The 22893-nt window shown below is 40.2% G+C and overlaps 1 long non-coding RNA gene across 1 annotated transcript; it reads right to left on the reverse strand.

Annotated features, from left to right (window-relative positions):
• On the reverse strand, positions 1-22634 carry LOC136179276 (uncharacterized). Its single transcript, XR_010666451.1, has 3 exons — positions 22266-22634; positions 2070-2237; positions 1-764 (listed from the first exon to the last, which is right to left on the reverse strand). It is a non-coding gene; the product is annotated as an uncharacterized lncRNA (long non-coding RNA).
• Between the last annotated feature and the right edge of the window lie 259 nt (positions 22635-22893).

A 22893-nucleotide genomic window follows, 5' to 3' on the forward strand; every position in this document is an offset into this window, starting at 1 on the left:
TATATCAGCATAAATCACGTTTAATTTTTCAAACGACATATACTGCATGACTTTTACGTTTTACAGACAAATAACAAAAACAATTCTCTGAAGGTGGTTTTCTTAAATTAGGGTTGGTCATCTTCTTCAGATCCACTTTTTAAGATTGTGGTTGAAATTGTCTTTAGGTCCTGACAGAAATTAATAATCCATGCACTCTGAAAAAGCAACAAAGAAAATCCATCATCTGTATCAGCTGTAAGCCTGTAAAAACTTTGACCAATGTCTGCCATGAGGTACCAATCTGATGAACCAATCACACGCCTCCCTGTCTCCCTGCTCGTTCTCTACCCCTTGCGTCACCGATGACGGAGTTTAAACTTTGAGTTTACTTACCGCTGAATGAGACATGAGACGACGTCATTTCTACACAATGCAAGCGATGAGCTGAGGTCCACTTCTGGAGCAATGGTGCTTGTGCATTTAATTGTGAGGGGGCGTGGCTTTTGAGGGAGCACAGAGGGGAGGAGGGTGGGTGTGGACGGAGCACTGAGGGAATGCTACTTTCAAAATCATGCTAGTTTTCGAAAATGACCTACCCCGCCTTTACAGTAGTTTAGTCTCGGGCTAAAATCAGTAGAACTTAATGTTTTAAATGTTGTTTCTGGCATAAAAAGAGCGTGAGAGCTGTTCACACAGAGGTACAGTAGTCTCGGACTTCTGATTCATCAAAGGACAGTGAGGAAAATCTTCACCTCTTTGTGGAGGTTGAGTTAATGGAGTTCCTACACAGAAAAAAAAAGAGCTTCAGTTAAGCAGCAGGTGAACTGCCACAGGGGACAGAAACACTTTCTTTCTGAGAGCTGCACTGCCAGCTTCTGTCACAGCTTTTCCACAAGCTCACAGGCGAACATAAGCTGAATGCAGAGTCACATTATCAGTTTGAAAAGTAAGAAACATGCAGAGCCTTGTCTGTGTCACAGGAAGCTGTGAGGAAGCTGTGAGTGTGTGTGTGTTTGCAGTGAGACGAGTGTGTGACAGGACTGGAGCCTCAGGAAGGCAATTACCATTCACTGGGATGATCTCAGCAAAAGGTCTGGAGCCGGGTTTGATCAGATTGGAAGGTGGACAAATGTAGGCTATAACATCTAGACCTACTCCAGTCAAAGACACATATTCCTTTCAGCAGCTTCTGTGCATGTTTCCATTACCCGACATATCAAACATGAAGGAGCATGTAGGGCTGTATTAGGCCAAATGTGACATCACTGTACAGCAGTGTTGTAAAGTAACAAAGTAGAAGTACATGATTACAGTACCCTACTTTAGTATTTTAAGAAAGTATCTGTACTTTCCTTGAGTATTTTGCACTCAGACTTGAACCCGGCTCTATCCAATTTGGATTTCAGTACCAATTGAAATCACGAGGTGTCAGAGTTACATATCACTTCTTTAGGTACGATTGAAGTCCCAAAAATACTTTTGCTACTTAAGTACACAAATATGAGCTACTTAAAGACTTTAACTTAAGTCACTTCTTTTTGAGTCATTTTCTGATGTGGTTTCTGAACTTTTACTCAAGGCTTTCAGATACTGTATCCACCACAGCTGTTCAGTCACTGTACGTCTTAAAAAAAGTAAAAAGGTATCATCACATTTTAATATAAACATGTAAATTACATATACATGATGCTTTCAGCTGCATTTCCAAAGACTTTTCAGTTAAAGAAAGAATGAATACATCTATAAAAAAAAAAAACTTTGTTTAGTATGCTTATGCAGATGATTTGACAAATGTTGGTTGTCATAGTAACACAACATGTATCAGTCTCTGTCAAGCTCAGCTTAGTGTCAGTCGCTGGAAAGATTTGATTTGGTAAACAGAGCTCATGGAAATGTTGATTCTACGTCTCATCTATACATCTTTCAAACCTGATGGTTGTTAACTCTCTCTCTCCCTCTCTCTCTCTCACACACACACACTCGCACGCACACACACAAACACACATACACACAACATTAGCATATCATGTCCATTTACTTCTTAACTTTCATATTTGTCTGATACATATGATCAAAACGAGTGTCACCTTTAATGCCAATAAAAGAGCACTGAGTGTTGCTCCATCTGCAGGGTTTGTTGCTCCAACATGAGTTGTTGATTGTGGAGTTGGTTCAGATATCAAGCTGGACCAGCTGGTGCAAAAGGCCTCAGGCCAACAGGCCTCCAAACATGCAGCTCATGAATCAGATGGCCTCTGTGAATCATACAGAGAACATTACACACCCACACTTTTTACTTATCTGTTGATGTTTTTAAATACTGCCCTCTCTATAAGGGAAGGAGTTTGTTTTTCCAAGAAAGGACTTGAACCAAGAAAGTCAAGAAAGTACACATTCCCTTGTCCGTCAAAAGGAAAATAAATGTGAGCCATGCCGTTTAGCTAGAAACGTAGCTAGACATTTTCAGATTGTTGCATGTTATATCTTTAACAACACACACTTTCCACTGAGCTTCAGAGATCTCACAGTGCATAAATAATCAGATGATTGGTAGTAATTATTATCAAAAGTGTCATTGCATGTTTGTCCAAAGCTTCTTATCCATTTTTGAGCGCAGTTTGCCATCAATTGCGACCCCCACTGACCTGTGTTACATTAGCATCTTCACTCATCAGGACACAAGGGACACCTGAATGCCAGGCTAAACAGAAGGTAGTCTGTCAGCTTCACTTAGCACATCCTCTTGATTCCTCCGCTGGTCTGGTAATTTAAAAATGTCAGGTTGAGATGTTTAGCATCCACCGTTTCAGTGTGGGCTTAAAGGTACAAATCAAAACAGTCTGTTCAAGGTGGGACTCTTCTGCCACAATGTTGATGACACAGACGCACAAAATAACATCACATTCCCTTCTATTCATAGTTTTCAAGTTACTTCAAACACAAAATGGAACCGCCAACCGGGCGGGAAAGAAAGGCTTCCTACTGCTGCACGCTAAGGAGAAATTATCCATCTCAGTTGCCACCTAAAAGTTTTAACCAGCTTTATTTAGCTTTTACAGAATCCAATCTGAGAAATAAAACCCAGAGAGTGTGCATAAATTTTGGATCAATGCTATTAGATGCTTTGCTGTCTCATTGAGGGAATAAAAGAACAGGAATCTCCTAATCCTGCCTGAAAAATATGACTGCCTTTTATCTAACATTACTCCCCCAGGACACTGACTGAAAGTGACACTGACAGGGATACTGATACTGTCGTTAGGTAAGATTAACTAGCAAATGTTAGCTTTTTAGCCCTCACATATGCTTTAATAGTGAAGTTCATGCCTTTCACTTCCCAAACGGCATCATTATTTACCCAGACGCATCGAAAATACATAAAGCTGTCCGTACTTTTGTAGACTTTCATTCTGTTGGCTGTGTAGGGGAAAGGATTCTCTACTGGATATGTAAACATCGGCAAAGTGAAGTTCTGGTTAGGACTTGATTGAAATAGTGTCCCCGATGCTGTATGAAGGTCGGAAGTGCCCCATACTTGATGACAATCTTAAAATCTAAATTTGTTTCAAACATGCGTCGTTTTTGAAGAGACGAAACATGAACACGCCTGAGCTGCAGCTCCACTGTGTTTTCAATGGTGGCCTATACCATCCTAAGCTCTTCTTCACAGCCTTTCACGCAAGTCATGTGATTGAAAGCTATGAATTAGCAAGCATCTCCCCTCTGAAATCTTCTTAACATAACCGCAATTAGCATAAATGCTGTGTATTTGTGATGATCAGAACAAAGGATCAATGACCAACACGTAAGTCAGATGTGTGGAGATGTGCACATTTTGGGATATATATTTATTTATTTTTGCTGAGAATTAAAGAGAAGATTGATGTGTTTTGAGCATTTAGATCAGAGTTAGTTAGCTTAGCATAAAGACTGGAACCAGGGGGAGAGGCTAGTCCTGATGCTAAGCTTCTACTTGAGACATTAAATTGCTCTCATCTAATTGTGAAATGAGAAAATAAGTATTTTTTTTCCAACATCTTAAACAACATTGAAAGGCATTAAAAATACGATATTAAAAATAGTAGAGAAAAAAGTTGATGGAAGAAGATAACTTTCTAATTCAGCTCATTTCCTGAATCCATCTAGTGGCCAGCAGTGGTACTGCACTTCAGACAGCTGCTCTTCTAAAATACATTTGCTTTAGTAGTCCCCTTTAGGGTGGCTAATCACCCTAAAACCAAACTAACATATTTTATTTTCTAGCAGATGTTGCTATTATTTTCTTAATCCAAATATTTTTTGACGACATAACATTTTCCTCTGAGGCATTTTGAACACGGCGTCCATCAGCCCACAGAAAAGGTCAAGAGACACATCGCATAATAATTGCTGTACTGACTGTGTGCACTGAACTAGCTATGATAGCAAACATAACCCAGGGTTTTATTCCACTGAAATGCTGGAGAAGTCTCGGGTGGCTGAGTATGAAAGGTGAGACCTGACAGCAGCCTGTTATTCAACAGAAAGAGATACATTAGCAGCCGCCATTATCATAATGGTATTACAAAAACAAGGTCAACATAAACTCACTGCATGAAAACAACAACCAGCAATAGAGGAAAACAGCATTAAAAGCCACTTGAAGCCACACTTCCACCATGCTGTTGGATGTCAACTGTTTAAGGTGAGATTTCATGAGCTTTTCACAGATGAGCTTTTCACCGAGTCTGGAGAGTGATCCTGCCGAGCAACGCTCTCCTATAATGTCTCGTCTCCTTTTTTATTGCTCTTTAACCTGGGAATACCGGTTTCTGTATTTTGTGTCACTTCTAAATGCTTCAGTATGAAACATTACGTTTTGCTCCTGTTATTTCCATTTTCATCTTTATGAAAAAGGAAATAATCTTAAGAAAAGGTAAAGGGGTGATGATGGATTTGAAGAGTCTAAAAATGTAAATTCTGGTTTGTGTTTTCTATTTTGGATTTTGAAAATGTTAAAAAAAACTAGAGCATCAAAAAAAAAGACCAAGTTATACTTTGAGTTTTCTGTTGTATCTTTCATCACTAGAAGTTCACTGGTTTACACAAGTTATATGCCGGCAGCGCCCACAACCTCCTTTTCAGAGCGCTACTCACCAGTGCTCATTGTTGCTAGGTTACGAAAAGTTTACCTCTGCTTCCTCCAGTAATGTCCTTAAGTGTGTTTTAGAAAGCTCATCTTGCTTAATATTTGCTTTGATTCAAGGAACTATCCCAAAGAAAACATGAAAACAATGTAAAGGAGTCATGTAAAGCCAAAGTGCAAAATGCAGTTCATGAAGTGTCTGCTTGAGGCTGACTCCAGGAACACAGGAAGTCACAAACACACAACTGGCAAAAGAAACTTGTTTCTAGTGCAGAAATGAACATAGTTACAGCCTGTTACAAAAAAGGATATTGGTTTGATCAGTTATTGTCATCATGGCCACACACTTTAGGGGGGGGTGCATTTTTTACAATGCATCCGTGTTGATTGATTGAACGATATGTTTTATCCAGTTAGCTGACTGAATTCACAGGCAATGTAACTTTTTGTCAAGAGACCCGCCTCAGCTCCAGCTCTCAGCCTGTCAATAGGTTGTCTGAAAGTTAGGCAGAGACAGGATTTCCAGCATGGCAGCTGCTGCCGATGAGCCTCCGGAGCCCCCTGCAGGAACAGATTCACTCAGGCTTAGTCCATTAAAACTTTACAGTCTATGTTCTAAACCTGGAAACTGTACCATTGAAAAGACGCCTCAGAGTCTCCTCCGCCATTGTTGCTGACAAAGCTGACATTGATTTTGATTTGTCGGTGATGGAGAAGTGACATTTTAAGCGTGGCGCTGTTCTAAATGATGAAATTCGACAACTGATGTCGAGGGCAACGTGAGCGCTGAAAACGCTGAACTACATTTGGGTTTGGTGTTGATAACGAATCCTTTCAATGCAAAAACAAGAAGCTGTCTGTGAACACAGGCCTTTATGTAGCAAAATACATGTAATAATAATGATAATAATAGCTTTGATTTATATAGCGCCTTTCAAGAAACCCAAGGACTATTTACATAAGTAAGAAGGGGGGCAGTAATAGGAGACAACAAAAGAAGAAATAAAACACAAACAAAGACGAGAAAATCACACAGAAAGGGGAGGGGCCGTATGCAAATAGCTGTAAATATTCAGATTTCAAATGCATCCCTCCCAAAGGATAATATCAGACGCTAAAGGTCAGAGACCCCTTTCTTTAAGTCCAATTATAATGGAAATAAAATGCATGTATTTTTGCAACACCATACATCGAGTCTCTAAATAAATTCCCCTGTGCCCTGTTTCTGACACAACAGGACCAGCATGTCTGTGATGCAGTAACATGCTCATAATGACTGTGTTAACAGGCTCATTTGGTATGTATAATGTTCCCCCCTGTCAGCCATCTCAACATAGCTTGTTAGCATGCTGTGAATATTTGTACTGATACAAAGCGCAGCTCAGGCTGATGGGAATTTCTTCAGTTTTTGCAATAAAAAAATGCATTCGTCAAATTCTTATTGTGACCTGACAAATGTTCTAGATGGGAAATAAAACCAGACAATAATGATGGAGACATTTTGCTGCTTAGAGAATGAACCTCAGTTAATCACATTTATCTTTTCAGGCTATAAAAAATGAATTCAGTGTTTAGTATATTGTTCTAGTCCACTCAACCAGTGTCACTTTGCTCCATTTGAATCTAATTGTAGAACTTCCCGGGCATCTCTGCTGAATAAAAAATTACTTAAATAGTATTGCTTCCCAAATGTCATATATGTGGTGCAAGGTTGAACCTTTTGTGTCCCTGGAGTGACCAGGAGTAAGAAACATTAGCCCAGCAGGGCACAGACCTGATCAATCGATGATAGCAGTGGATTAGCTTATAGGTTTAAGAAAATGTAAAGGATTGATACAATTTTGTATTTACATATTTAAAATATATCATGAACAAACTTGCCAACTGCAAAAAAATAAAGCATTTTCTTGAGAGAGAAGCAATCTTGCAATACTTGATTGTAAGTCCCTGCAGATCAACACACATCACAGCATGTTGCTCACGCATGAAGGTCATTCAGAACAGTTTGTCACATAATCAAAGTCATCAAAGATGTGAGGTCATTGTGTCAGACAGAGCAGCACAACAACATGTTTCTCTGCAATTTGGAGTTTGAGAGTCGTTTTTTTGACCAAGCTCTCCATCATGCACACTTACTCTAATGAGCGCTCTCTTTAATACACACATTACCTCAAGTACTCACATGCTAGCACGCAATTAAGGGCTAGATCCTAAAATACAACTATAATTGCCAACAAACGGCATATATTACCACAGACTGTACAGTGTTCATTACACAAGCAGTAACTGAAATGCAACCGTTTTGATTGAGCAGCAAAACAATTAAAAAAAATACAAACGGCTACCTTTATCCTTTTTTGATTTTATGCACAGAGTGTTATTTCACATGAGATCCTGTCTGATATACTTTTTAATTATCAACTTTTATAACTTTAAAGAACTTCTGAGAGAGAGTGAGGGAGAGAGAGCTTCTATGAATGAGCGAGAGTGAGTGAGTTTGTTTAATCATCTCTCCCGATGTTACTCAGTTTATTAGTGAAGTGTGTGAACAACACCGCAGACTGCAGCCTCTATTAACAGACTGTGTTGGCATTGAGTAAATGATCGCCCCCTGCTGGTACGGCACGCCACACAGGTTGTGTACATTTAACGCTCAAGCGAGGCCGTGCATGTCACTGACACACACCCTCTAGTGGACCAATGTCTTTATTACACGCTCTGGCATCATACCGGGTCGCATGACCAGTCGTGTGGTGCAGAGTATAGGCAGGTTTACAGAGTATACCCACTTACTTTTCAGTCCTCCATAGAGTATTTACTTCTAAAGCTCCCCCTAGTAGGGATGACCCTTCCTACTCTGTCTCTAATTGGCTAGCACACACTAAGTCTTATGTCACTATTAGCAGAGGCCGTTTACCCTCCGCTGGACGGGACACTTGGTGAAGTATGCTCACTTCTTCAGGCACCACTACACCACAGTTGCACACTGATGCTGTCTTATACTAACAGTTCCAAGGTATCCATTAATCCTCTCGTCTCCTGTATAACATGAATGCATCCTCACTGCTGCTGTGAATTATAAACTACACACCGGTTATAGGCCGCACCTGGTCGGACTTTGGGTATAAAGTTTGTAGTCTGTAAAATGTTCAAAATCTTTATGAACTGCTGCTGACACTCTATATAGTGTAGTATATATAATCCTGAACATTCAAATGAATTAACAAAATACAAATTTATATAAATAAGCATTATATAAATGACTTTTCTTAGCACTCCAGGTATTATATATATATTTTCTATATTTTCTTTCATTCTTGTTTCATTTTGATGTTTTTTACTCACCTTTGTCTCCGTCATTTCATATCCTGCTCCTCATGTTCCCGCCTTGTGTGTCAGCCCCGCCCTGATTACCTTCACCTGTGTCTCATTATCCCCTGATTGATGTAACGAGCCATGTATTGTTTGTCAAGAAGCTTTGTCCAGTATTATTTACGGTCTATGCTTTTTCTGCTATTCTTTCTCTTTCTTAACTTTCTTTTGCACGTCTGTCGATCGAACTTCTTCTACAGTTGGAAGAACTTCACTGGTTTACACAAGTTATGCATCTGCATTATTATACACAGATTCAATAACACTGTGAGCTGAGCTGAAGGCACTAGATGTTCTTCAAACTTGTTCTTTATCTGCCTCTGTACATAACTTTTTTAAACTTTTGTGGATGTGTGCGTCGCTGCATATTATCAATATTATTCTTCTTTGGTTAAGGCAAGCACAAAAAATGTGGTTGAACTACGGAGTGTACAATGATAATAAAGTCATTTTATTCTTTTCTATTTATTACTCATGGTCTGTGACAATCCCGAATGTTGAATCACCTTCCAAATCCACCATGTCACATAAATATAGTGTTTCATCAAACAATGTTTCATGTTAATACCATTGCATAAGAATCCATTCTGCCAATTTATTTATTACCTTGACTCCAATTGGTTTTTCATGATGGTTAGATTTATTTATTTTAACTTTCCTAGTTAGTTATGAGTTATTGTCAAACCCGCAGTCATACATTTTTATCATTAACAGTGTAGACGTATGTGGAGATATCTTGAATCAATCTTTTTTTAAAACATCAAAAAAGAAACTTCTCACTTTGAAGAATCGAAATAAATGAGAGTTGGTGAAAGCATAGAACATTTTTCCATATTTACAGAGACCTTTCAATTCCCACTTTCCAAAGGTCTGGAAGTCGGTTGCTTTATCTTAAGAGAATGAAGTTTTCATTAATGTTCTGATTCCGGCTAACTCCCCTCCAGACTTTGAGTGTAGCAGCTACCCATCTCTTCTGTCTATTTTCAATGTTTGGTCGTTTTTTATTTCAAGAAATCAAGACGCTTCATGGAATATCTCCTCATTCCATCTTTCTCCACGCTTAAATCCACATTGTAATGTTTCTCATTTGTGCTGCTTGATAATATGCTTGCAGCAAACTTTTCATAGTTTCAGGTATTTCATTTATAGTCTTCATTTCCTTATCATGCCATACATTTGGAAGAGATAAAAAGAAATCTTGGAAAAAATATGAATCGGTATGATTTTCAAACAGGAAATGAAAATGTTGAAGCTTTGCATGTGTTACAACGTGATGTTTCTCCCTGCTGAAAGAAAAGATGCACAATGCAACAAAAAGAGAAAAAGGTATTACTTTCCCCCGACCTTCTCCACCCCTCCAGATCAAAAGTTAGACAATGTGGAGCATGGTAAACCTGGATAAACCAAATTACAAGAATGATCTTGACTCATATGGGCCATCCTGTTTGAACTGGGAAGCTTTTAGAAACATGACATCACAGTCCTCTATTCCTTCCAGAGACCCATGGAGCATGCACACAGTTTCTAAAATCAATTGAGTTTCCCATTCACCAGAGAGGAAGGGCTGTGAATTAATCTCATAAAGAACTATTTAAGCCTTCTTGGAAATGTTGAAGTGCTGAAATCACAGCTAATTAATACTATTGTTGAGATCCTTTAAGAACGTTTTTTTTTTTTGTTCAGGCCGCACCAGGGGGTCGTGGGATTTGATGAGAAGCTGATAAGAGGAAATCACACAATTTTGTGCGGGGACTTTCTGCACAAGGCTGGCCCTGATTCAAACTCCTGAGTCAAAGAAAGAGGCGAACAGAGAAGAATGAGGTTTGATGAGGGAGAAGCAGATAGAGATGGTATGTGCTTTCTATTTGCATCTTCCGCTGTCATCTCTGCAGCGTGCCGGTTTAACTGCTGAACTGGAGAATCCAGCGTATGATGTATTCTTTTGAGTCTTTTTTTTTCTTTGTACGGCTCCATTTCCCCAAGTCAACTGATTCTATGAGGCTTTGTGTGATAAAAAATGCATGAGCTCTCAGATTTGAGATCTAAAATAACAGACTACCTTAATATGTCGGATTCACATGCCTCGAGGCAGAAGCAGCACGGAAACATCACCATATGGAGACATCAGCGAGAACAGCTTGTTGATTACATTCTGTAGAAACCGAATAACTTTCTCTCATAATGTGCTTATTCAACATGTGCAGTAACTTATTTAAACCCCTCGGATGACTCAAATATTATGTTCTAGTTACCATTTGGAAAACAGATAATCTAACTGTAACCCACGAATGCGAATCTCCAGATAAAGTTTTGCAGTTGAGAAAAAAATAGGAAAATGTAGGCCTACACTGATCCACTGAAAAGTTCTCACAGTGAACTAGATTAGTCTCCTCGCCCAAAGCACCTCGAAAAAATGGCTGCCGAGGAAGGCAAAGGTTGGTGTTACACTTGGTGTCCACACATGTTATGTTCAAAGAATAAATTGTGTGTTTGTAAGGAGCAATTAGTATTCTAAGAGACACATTAGGGGACACTATTAAAGTCTGTGTGATCCAATAAAGCTGAAAGTCAACAGTGAGCTCCAGGGGAGAGCAGAATGAGAGTTGTTCTGATTTGCGGTTATTTCACCCATCTCATCGCAACACACACACACACACACGCACGCACACACACTCACACTCACATTTAATTCAGTGCTCCAGCCTCAACACAGAACACAGTCTTACTCTGCATTTGTAAACAGTGTGGTGTTGTTTAATGGCGTTGAACTGAAGCATGGAATAATGTGTAGAAAGCTAATGGCTAAAGCAGCATGTCGTCCTCTAATGTTTGCGCACAGAGGAGATGTTCTACCAGTGTGGCATTCAGGTTGTATGACAGTAACAAAACCACTACATATCCAAGTCAAACTTTTCTTATTGAGCCAGCAAATGTTTACCTTGTTACACGCTATACTATCAGAAACTCCAGAGTCCCGAGTCCACACTATACATGCATCTATAAATCAGATATGAGCTCCAGGTTGACGGGCGCTCATCTCTGCTTCCACCCAAAAAATTAAAACTGCACATTTGGGCACGCATTAAAGCTGAAAAAATGTTCAACTTTTCAGCTCAAGACAAGTCACAGTGCTCGTCAATGTCGCTTTCAGCCAATCAAATCCATTAGGAGGCGTTCCCTTCACATTTTTCCCCCTCATTGTGTGGGAGCAAAGCAACAGCAAGAGCTATACCTTGCATGGCTCAAATCCACTTTTTCACAATTATATTATTTGGTTGCCCGCTGCATGCCTGTGTGCCGCAACACCACTCCACAGGTGCTCCCAGCTGTCATAAATGGCTAGGTGTGGAATTGAATGTTGCCAATGTCCCTTTTCAGATGTGTCATAGGGCGCTGTCACTCATGTTTTAATTTTCTATGGTTCTTCTACGCCAGATTTTATTAAGCAGGTGTAAGCCAATCACTATTGTGACTCCAGTTCTATATTGCCAGTAGTGTGTTTTGCTTGTCCTATTTCCTTAAAGGTCAACGTTACAGTTTGTTTCACTCTTGCTGTTAGATTTAAAGGTGCATGCTTTTTTTTCAGGGCCCAAACCAATGTTCTTCATTCTGCTTTCCTGTGTCCATTTATAGAGCAGGGTGTTAAAGGATATAAACTGTGATTAGCTGTCCTGTTGGCTGCACACAGAGACCCCCCCCTCGGTCACCACATGCACAGTGCAGTTTCAGTGTGCAGTCATCTCTCAGCTTGTGTCTCATTGTGCTGTGGCCGACCTGCTGCTGTCCTGCAGAGGCTCCCCGCTCCTGACTGACCTCCCGCTGTCACCCTGTCCCCCGCGCACATATCTACAGCACATTAGGCCTCTGATGAGCTGTGAGCCGCCACAAAGCAATACAATCAATTAGGAATGAGCATGCATAGCAGGCTGCTCTTGCCGGCAGGGTAAGGTTTGAGTTCTAATTTCACTCGCTGGCCTATTGATTTTACTGAGAACAGCTGACATCCCTCTCCTACTTATGAGAAGACTCAAGAAACTAATGACGATCTAAAAATAATGTTCTTCCAAAACACTATCATGGTAAGGAGCGTGTAGAGAAAGGGACAGCAGTTCTGTTGTTGCTGAATTAACTGTGGCACCAACAAAAAAAAAAAAATGTACGGCTATAATTTAGTTTAGAAAATCTCCATGAGAATAAAAAAAACTCTTATTCCCCTATTTAAAAAACTCATGACTCAAGAATCGAACGGAAATCCAGAAAACATACAACCTCAATGACTTGCTGTTTCTGTGCCTATTAGGGCGGCAACCAAGTGAATTAAGCATTTTTTGTCTCAGCAGCACTTCCAGGAGGCAGGCTGTACTCAGGCAGCAATTTTATACTAGAGGGCCATGAGGCACAGGCAAAGTCCAGGAAACCTTTGTTCTGATTGGTCATTATATATCCAGGTTAAACATAATACAGCTGTGATTTTCAACACATATAATTATAAATACAATTTTACATCATCACTAGCTGTATCGAAGAACTTAAGTGGACAGTTAATCGTTACTAAGCATGTCGTGCATTTTTCTCTGTGTAAACCAAAATTTGTCAATGAAAGTCATGCGAAAGAAAATGAAGAGGAATTATCTGTGTGGTTGTGAAAAAAGAATGAGGGAAAAAGGGGAAAACAAGTAAGCGTCAGGAAACTGGCAGACACAATGCTGATAAACGCTGATAAATACATTTTTGCTTAGGGCCCCGACAGACTCGAGAATTGGCCCTGTTGACAAGGTCATTCAAGAAATCTTTTTTGAAACGTTCCTCTTGCACTCCTCCCTTGAATACGTTGTGTTGTATTGTCCACATATTCAGAAAAAATAAAATTGTGAACATGTAGCTCAGAGTGATTAACAGACAGAGAAGTATCATGAAACGTGCAGTTCATGTCAGCCATACAGAAACAAAAAGAAAACAGGTTTCAGCCCACAATTAAACTGTTTTGGTGTAAAATTACAACTTTGTTTTTTTCTTTCAAAGAATTTGTTGAACATCCCTTTTGTTCAGAACCAATGAGCAGACAGATATGAGAAGAAACTTTCTGGAAAACAACAGTGAGAATGAGTGATGATTCAGTATGTCGTAAACTAAAACTAGGTCCAGTTGCCCCTTACTGTGCCAAATCCACCCCTCCCCAATCCCCTGGTGGCCTGCATTCACATTGCACCTACTGGGCCTATCACAGTTACCTCTTGTACATACGTCATCACGTCGTAATACCAGATGGTTTAAAATGATTGTCAAAAGGAACACTCACATCAATTAGGCTTTACGTCATGTACACGTTGTATTCTTGTGCTTTTGCTCTCCTAACCATGCCAGGGTCAACATAGTGTACCGTGCTTGAGAACAGCATGGAGCACTTCCACTGGTCAAACAAACTGGACTTTGGGGGTTAAACGTGCTCTGCTCGGACACGGCCCAGTTTGACTGGAGTGAGTGCGCACTTAGCCAGCAGCTTATGATCCATGTCCTGTCTTTGACTGAATTTGCTAAATCCATTAGTTTAGATTATTTTCATCAGTTTACCCTCTGTACTTCATCATGGTGTAGGACTAAGTGTTAAAAGTTAGATAAAGATAAAAAAAAGACTGTTTCTAATTCACTTACGTGGCTCTCTAAAATAACGCTTTAAACATAATCGTGACTTTCACTGCCATGTTTACCTGCTGCTATGTCTGCTGGTCCTCACTACAGATGGCGAGTCAGCCAGAGGTCAACAGCCTGTCAATCAGCTTTGAGGGGGCCACTGTGAGAGCCAAGGCAAAACCAAAAATAAACCAAATGAAGTCTACATATTGAAACAAAAGTACTGTAAACTAAAAGGGAACATGGTGTCTGTCAGACCAACATGTGACACTAAGTCCTGAAGCCTAAAGCCTGGTTGGTAGTCAGGCTCACACCCTGTAAGTTCCTTCCCAACAATTACACACACAAGAAAACTTTGTGGACAAACTGACATGAACTACAGAAATCGTGGAAATTCCCGGGCATTTACAGGACAGAATGATCTGTTTTTTTCCTGCAAAGCCTATACTGTTGAATACCCGTTCACCTGTCAGTGCAGAGTAATTCAAAAATACTGCGTTAGAGCTAGGTGTACAATCCACAAAGTTCTGTTTTGTTTTTCTAAAATTGAGGTTTTCATTGCACAGGTAAGTGATGCAAACAGAGTGTTATAACATAAATCTGTAATATGAGACATTAAATGTCCCTTGTAAATATTTCTTGTAGTGGAACCCTCCACTTAACAGCCATGAAGTCTTTCTAAAAGCAATAATTGAACAGTTGATCTTTGGTTTTGACTCAACATCATGTTATTACAGCTAACACTTCCCATCTCCAGCCCCTGCTCACTTCTCACGGGACACATTCCTTCTGCTCATTCTGCCATTCTTCACTTCTTTAACAGATGGCCTGAGACTTTCTATCTGTTCCCCAATCAACACACCTCCCCCTTAACATAACCAGCCCTGCAGTCACCTGACCTTCCCCACCCACCTGCCCACCTGTCTCTATATAGTCATCATCATCATGGACATTTATTTAAGCCTCAGCAATCATTGAGGTTTCTCTCATCGACAGCCTCACTCCATCTATACTAGACTACTTCCTTTGTTTAGTTGCCAGATGGTACTTGTTTTCTGTGTGACTCATTGTTATGTGCTTGTTTGTGTTTTTTCTTCTTCTGTTGGACATTATACCTGCTTTACTGCTTTTCAAGTTTGGGGTCACAAGGGGGCTGGAGCTGATCCCAACTGTCATTGGGCGAGAGGTGGGGTACACCCTGGACTTTTCCAGTAGTCAATAACAGGGCTGACATATAGAGACAGACAACCAGCCACACTCACATTCACACCTACGGGCGATATAGAGTCACCAATCGACCTAACGAGCATGTCTTTGGACTTTTGGAAGAAGTCAGAGTACCCAGAAACCCACACATGCGCAGGGATGAACATGCAAACTCTACTCAGGTAACCAGGAGCCTCCTCGCTGCGTTAACCGCTGCAACCCCCGTGCAGCATTTGAAATGAAATGGAAAATAAATACTTTTATATCCCTGCTTTGACTGTTATTGCCTTCCTTTTCCTCCTTCCCTCCCGCCTGCACTCCCAGCTTTAAAAGATAATGACAAATGAGATTTAAGAAATACTTTTTGTATCTGTCGTCATTCTTTGCTTTTTTACATGCTGAGATTCTTTGGATATGTTAACATTTATTTTGTTGGGAGTTTAAGGTTTGAGTTGGACTTTTGGGTAATATCCAGCTTTATATTGAACTGAATTTTTTTCTTTAAAGTCTAATTACGACCGTGCATCAAGGTGACAAAAAACAAAGGATAAGTAAACAAGTAAAAATAATATAAAAAAATCAACAAACCAAAGAGCCTAATGCTTACCGTGTATGAAGAAAGAAATCAAACCCATACTCTTACATAGGCCTATGTGTCTGCAGGACCTGTTTGTGTCATGCACCATTATTGAACATCTATAGGACCGCCCCAAGGGATTTTAAACACGTATGTATGTGCCATGTATGTGGCTCTGGTACAAAAGCAAGCTTCAGAGTGTGCTGTAAACAGAGCGAGTGTGAGGATCCGCTGCTGAGACGGAGGGCCTCTTGTGGATAATACACGAGCACTCTGAGTCACACAGTACGCCTCCAGCATTTAATGACATTAAGTTGGGTCATTCAGTTGTCATTAAACTGGGACAAGAGGCTTTTCACTTCCATGAAATGGCTCCAGATATAACATTTAGTTTGAAAGAAACAACTCAGACAATAGACGATAAAAAAAATATATATGCTGGAGGCATTTACATGCTAAACAGTGAATAGTTTAACTCAACAATCTGATACAGACAATGAAACACAAAGGGAAGAGGTTTTACCAAATGGCAGATTTCAGAGAATCAAATTCTGAGAGCTAGATCACATTAAAACATCAAGGTTTTCAGTAAATACTAAAAAGATATCACGAGGTAAATGGTGGGTATGAACCATGTTGAAAAATTTGCTGAAAAATCCAAATCATGCAGTCCAACTTTAAGCTGAACAAAACAAGTCAATTTGATTCAGTCTGACTGAACAACTTTGGTCCATTTGGGAATCACACTTCTGTTAAGGTTTCAAAAAAGAGCAGCGTGAACAAGACGTCATGCAGACTGAAATGTTACCAGTTAAGAAGACAGATTTTGGTATCATCTTTCATCATCAGCAGTTACTGTAATGTGAGCAGCTTAGGTGTCGAACTGATATCAATGAGGAAAATGGTCTAGAGTTGAGCTGAAGCAAACAGGTGAGGTATGGGAAAAGCTTCGACTAATCTTAAACTGTTCAAAAGAAAACGTCTCTTTACCACCAGTAAAAATAGACCCTTCTCTATGTGTTAAGGTCTATCAACAGACTTGCTGACTTCATGATAATGAGCTCTGAGAGACAGTGTGAACCCTGCTTTAAATTTAAACTGCAGCCACATCCGGCAATTAAACGCCTGTAGGAGAGGCGCAACATTCAATATTCCTGTTCGCAAAGAGCACAATGAATTAATTAAGATGGAGTTGGTGGCTCCTCATTAGCATTCCATTGTTAGACTCTGTCACTGTACATGTGTTCACAAAGGCTGCACACCTCACTAAGACCTCGAGCTGCATCGTTTTTATGTGATATTTGTGGCAGTACGTGCTCTGCTCTGCTTGGTTGGTTAAATAATGCGGTAAGTGGAGAGAATAAACCACAATGAATCATTGTTTAAAGAAGAATGTAAACACTTTAATGTCTGAAATTGTTCTCCTTGCTTGTACTTTATTGTTCAATGCTGGAAAACAATCAGGAGGCAGCAAACTTATGTGCCGTATGGATGAACATAAAGGGAGAGAGACTGTGGCTGTGTGGCTGTGGATCAGTTCGTATTGGTCGTCTCTCAATTGGAAGGATCGAGGGTTCAATCCCCAGCGCCTGCATCAGCATGTCAGATGTGTCCTTGGGCAAGAAGGAAACTTAACCCTGAATTGCTTGCGCTACTTTGTCCGCAGTGTATGCATGTGTATGAATGGGATTAGTTACTTCTGATGGTCACTTTACACAGCAGCCTCTGCCACCAGTGTGTGAATGGGAAGGTGAGGCATGCGGAGTAAAATCGCTGTGAGTAGAAAAAGCGCTATACGCACAAGTCCATTTACCATTTACACAGTTACACAGGTGTGGCTTCAGAGGCAACTACAGTTTCTCAATGTAAACCTCATTAACTCCTGCTTATCATAGATGCTTTACACCTCTGTCGCCATCTGAGATCCTGTGGGCCCATGGATGTATTTAAAATCACTCTTGTTGACTCATTCACTGTTTCTGATGGCAGTCAGTAGTTGACTTTTTAGTTAGCAGCAGGTTTTTAGATAAGAATCAATTTACTGTATGTTTGTAATGTTTATGTATTTCTGTCTTTACTTGTGGATTGATTTTTTTGTGTTGTTGATTCTATATGGGGAGCTACAAGAGTGTGCAGCACTGGAATTAAGATACAGATTAATTAGTGCCGTTCGTCTCACTGAGATAACATTTTTAATTTATTCTAGGGGTTATATGAAATGCAGTAACCATCAGAATTCTTTATGTAATTTGCTTCTTTGTCCAGATAACTTTATAATGACTCATTCATCATTTTGAGAATTCCCATTTAAGTTTTCCCAACAGAGATTACCTGAGTGAGTCCTGATAATTTTCATGGATATCTAACGTCTCACTTGTCCTTTGTTCATTTGTTTTGCCCATGTTGTCTCTGGACTGGTGTCAGTGATCTAAATAGTTTTGTGAAGTATCCCTGCTGAGTAGACTTTTGGCTGACAGACCTCAAACCGGTGGACCATCTGCTTCTGGACTCCACCAAACGAGTTAGATTGGATCTTAATCAAGTTACAGCCTGTTGAGGAAAAACTCAGTGACCAAATCAAATCTCTCCCACAGAGTCTGAATAAGTCAGTGAGTTGAGCACTGAAAAAAAACATGCTAAGGCAGCAACGGGAAGAAAGTAACGGAGCTTTTGAAAACAAAGGGAATTAAATGTTCAACGGATTAACACATTTTCACACATCCAGCTTTTAAACTGCATATGAGCACTCAAACATAGTAATTAAAAAGTCCCACATCGACCCTGAAGGGGGCACTCTAGATGTTGTTGCTGCACTTAGACATTACTTTGTGTGTTTGTGTGTGTGTATGTTGTCTCATATGCTTGGAGTGGGAACAGCACTGGCATGACTCATGCAATTAATCATTTAAGCAGGGCCTATTACTTTGAAGGGCTGCATGGTGGGGCAGTGGTTAGCACTGTTGCCTCACAGAAAGAAGTTGCCTGGTTCAGATCCTTTGCTGGGCGGGGGCCTCTCTGTGTGGAGCTTGCATATTTTTCACATGCATGCATGGGTTCCCTACGCGTACTCTGGCTTCCTCTCTCAGTCCAGAGACTTACTCGTTAGTCTAATTGGTGACTTTAAATTGCCCGTAGGTGTGAATGTAAGTTTGGCTGCTTTTCTGTCTCTGTAAGTCAGCCTTGTAATTGACTGGCGACCAATCCAGGGTGTACCCCGATGACAGCCGGGATCGCCTCCACCCCCCCACAACCCAGAACGGGGAAAGTGAAGATAATGGATGGTACTTTTAATTGAAGCTGATGTTATACAACATTTAGAAAGATTCACTTCTGCATTCTGTTTGTGTGTAGATGTGTGCTCTTAAACTATGTGTGCTCCTGTAAACTAGTATAGCATGCTCACTGCACCTTAATCTGTATATTATAATCCTAAGAATACACTTATATTTATAGCATTTATTTATATTTATAGCATCCCATTAATCCAGCCATCCATATATACCTAATAATTCACTTTTTTTAGTCTACATCTGTAAATTTTGTAATTACTGTACATAGCACAGACTCTTGCACTTTCTGCTTATTTGCACTTCTGGTGAGATGCCAAACCTCATTTCGTTACTCTATACTTGTATATGTGTAATGACAATAAAGTTGAATCTCATCTCATCTCATCTCTTAAGGGCCATCACACATACAGCAACTTTCAAACTCACATTCTTAAACCCTGTCAGTTTCTTACTCTCCCTTGCATAGAAGTGAAACAAAAATAATTTGGACGTCGGTTTTGTAGCTCTAGTCTCATGTTTCATTTGGTTTAAAGACCAAAGGCTGCTGCAACAGTACAACTTAACAACTTTAAACAAGTTGCAGGACTGCTTAGACACATCTGACCACATTATAATCGCACCACAGTACTTTTCATGGTTGATTGTTTTTTTGTAGCGTGCGGGTAAAGCATAAAAATGTCTACCACCTAGTTCTGTATGGTTTGCTTTATAGCAAAGACATGAGAGGGAACATATGCTGACAAGTCTCCCTCTAAGGCCTAGTCCACACGTAGGTGGGTATTTTAAACTGCGGTTTCATTGAAAAAAACGTTGTTTTACTCTTTTCCTTCAAGTGTCTAAATACAGAGCTATGCCTTTAAATGTGTTGTATCAAAGGGAAAAAGAATAAGGCAGTGCTCTGTCAATCTTAATCTTACTTCTGCTCCTCCTTGGTAACACTAAGCCCCTCCAGAAAGGATGAAATGGGGTTATCAGCTCTATTTGAAGTGTTTTAATTCAAGTCAAATGAGTAATTCATCTTATTGTGATTTAGCTGAACAAACACTTTAAGTTCATCTGAAACTCTGACTCCGAGCAGTTCCACCTGCACAGCTCAGTCTGCGAGCAGCGCCGGACGCCAGCGTGCATAAAGTGAACACAACACTCTTTCTCTGAGTCGCACACACACACACACACTTCACTTCATCAGTCAAACAGCAGGCTGCAACATAAACACAATCAATCATGGCACGCTCCTGTGCAAAATGGTCAGTGAGTGATAAATGAAGGAGGGGGCCTGCAGGCAGGGAGCCGAGACATTTTATGGATTATTTTGAACAACACGAAACACCTCGGCGCGGTGGAGAGCTTCAGCCGTGTTGATTATTGTTTGAGTTTGATTCTTACTGTGAGGTGTCCCTTAGGTGCGTGTCATACAGTGAGGCTCTGTGTTTCAGTTCATTCCCAATAGGCCTACATACACTCCAGCAAAACACAAATCCTCTCTGACCCTGCTCGGATCACACACGTGAAATCAAACAGCAAATATCCCTTTTCATTACCGCTCCCCCACTGAGCCGACGTGAGGCCAAACAGCATGACTCACTGATCACAGACGACCACTTGGCTGTAACAGTTTTCATCATACATTTCAAAGGATTTGCTTTTATTGAATTTAGCTTTTGGTGCAGATTTAACCTAAAGGAATCCTGTAGAACTAAATTACCGAAGATAAAGAACTAAAACACCTGAAATGGCCTACAGGGTTTTTGATCTGATATCATTACCATGAATGGAATTACATGAAAGACATTTCAAATACGTGTATCTGAAAGCCTGAAGCATTTCTGTGGTGCATGTCATCCTGCATGTGAACCTTATTTAGTATAAGAGAAATGAGCAACCCTACACAACATTTTTTACATTAAATTGCTTAATTTCTGACTTTTCTTGTTGCAAAACTATCATTAATCAGATCGTTTTTTAATGCCAAGTACATTTGCATACAAGGTATTTGACTTGGTGTTTTGGTGCGGAAACAGTTAACAAAATAAATCAGGCAAGAATAACAACAAACTAAGGGACATCTCTCCCTCCCACGTCTTTAGCTGCTGGATCTCTCTCTCTCTCTCCCTCCCTCTCTGTCTCTCTCTCTCTGTCCTTCTTTGTCTTGTGTGTTTCTATGTTCCTCCTCCAACTTGACACTTCTAGAAATGATGCACATTTGCAGTTTTATATTTGTTTCATATTGTTTAAAGTCCTTGATTATAAACATGAGTGCAGTATATTTTAGCTGCATTGGTTGATGGGGAGTTTTTGACAAATCAAAAGCCACACTGAACTTTTCAACAGAATTTGTGGATGTGGGTTTTTGAAGCCAAGGTATGAGTTATTATGAAATGCTTAACATAACACTGCGGCCATTAGTGAAAAACATGCATTACTTTGATTTGATTTAATTCTAGGCAGTTTTTGATAAAGCCAGGATGTTACCTTTAACATTTCATTAGTTCGCTAAAGTTCAACCTCTCCTGCAGTTCTTACATTCGTTAAAACAACTGTATCATCAGCATACATTACAATATCACACTGTTCACATAGATCAGTTCATAGAAGGCAGCAAAGTGGCATTTCACCCACCTGAACTCCAAAACCACTTTGGAAATATTTGTACATGCTATTTATCGTAGCATTTTACAGGCGTGCATGCAGAAATGGTTTTTATCATTTTAGTAAGGGTAAGCAAGGTAACATTGGAAGATGGTTGTGTAATATGGGCTCCCTGGCACTTTTCATGGAAGGAAGAGCACTGTTGTTGTTGAAACTGTAACATTAACAATAGCTCAACTCCTTGAGGGCTTGATTTAAGCGACTGTATTCTCTTACATGGACTTGTATAGGGCTTCTATATTCTCTGACTAGTTAAAGCAATACATGATTTCAGAAAAATGTATCCTAATGACAGCTCAGATTTCATGACATCACCTCTAGCCATTAAAGTTGACATTTGTTAATAGACTTTGACTTGTATAGCACTTTCACATTCAGCCATCCACACCAAATTCACACACTGATGGCAGAGGATGTAAAGTGATAATAATACCTGATCCCTCTGTGTGACTATTTCAAGAGGAGAGGAAACAGCTGTCCTCATCGTTCAGTCGTATGTGAAACCCGACAGCGATTGTTTGAGTATTTCTTCTGTTGATCACAGCATAATGCATTTCAGGTCTGTAATAATCCTGACGCACTTCACGACCTCCTCTTCACAGAAAGGCTGCAGAATGGTGTCTCTTTTTTTAAATTTTTTTGGAAGTCTACTTCTACACATGCCCGTCAGTGTGCAGTGGTGACATGGGAGCAGCTGTCAGATGGGCGGCAGGATAAGAGGAGTTGGATGCCGGCTATGACAGCACGTTGATGTCCATGCTGTGGGCCTGCCGCTGCCCGCCGCGGCTCTGCAGCATATTCTCTGTCAGGACCATTGTGCTGTGAGTGGCAGTGGCCGAGGCTCCCACAGGAGGCACGGTGGCATTCTGGGAACACAATTTACACCTCAGGATTTTGAGTCAGTGCCATACTGGACGGCATAGTGTGAGTCTCTGTAAAACATGTTTTTAATTACAGCTTGAAAGTGGAGCTCAGTTGTTTCTACAGCTGAATGTGTGCACCATGGAACGAAGACATTTATTGTCCAATCTAGTCCTCTAAATGAACCCTGAATGAACATA

The sequence above is a fragment of the Labrus bergylta genome, chromosome 5, assembly GCF_963930695.1.
Source record: "Labrus bergylta chromosome 5, fLabBer1.1, whole genome shotgun sequence".
NCBI lineage: Eukaryota > Metazoa > Chordata > Actinopteri > Labriformes > Labridae > Labrus > Labrus bergylta.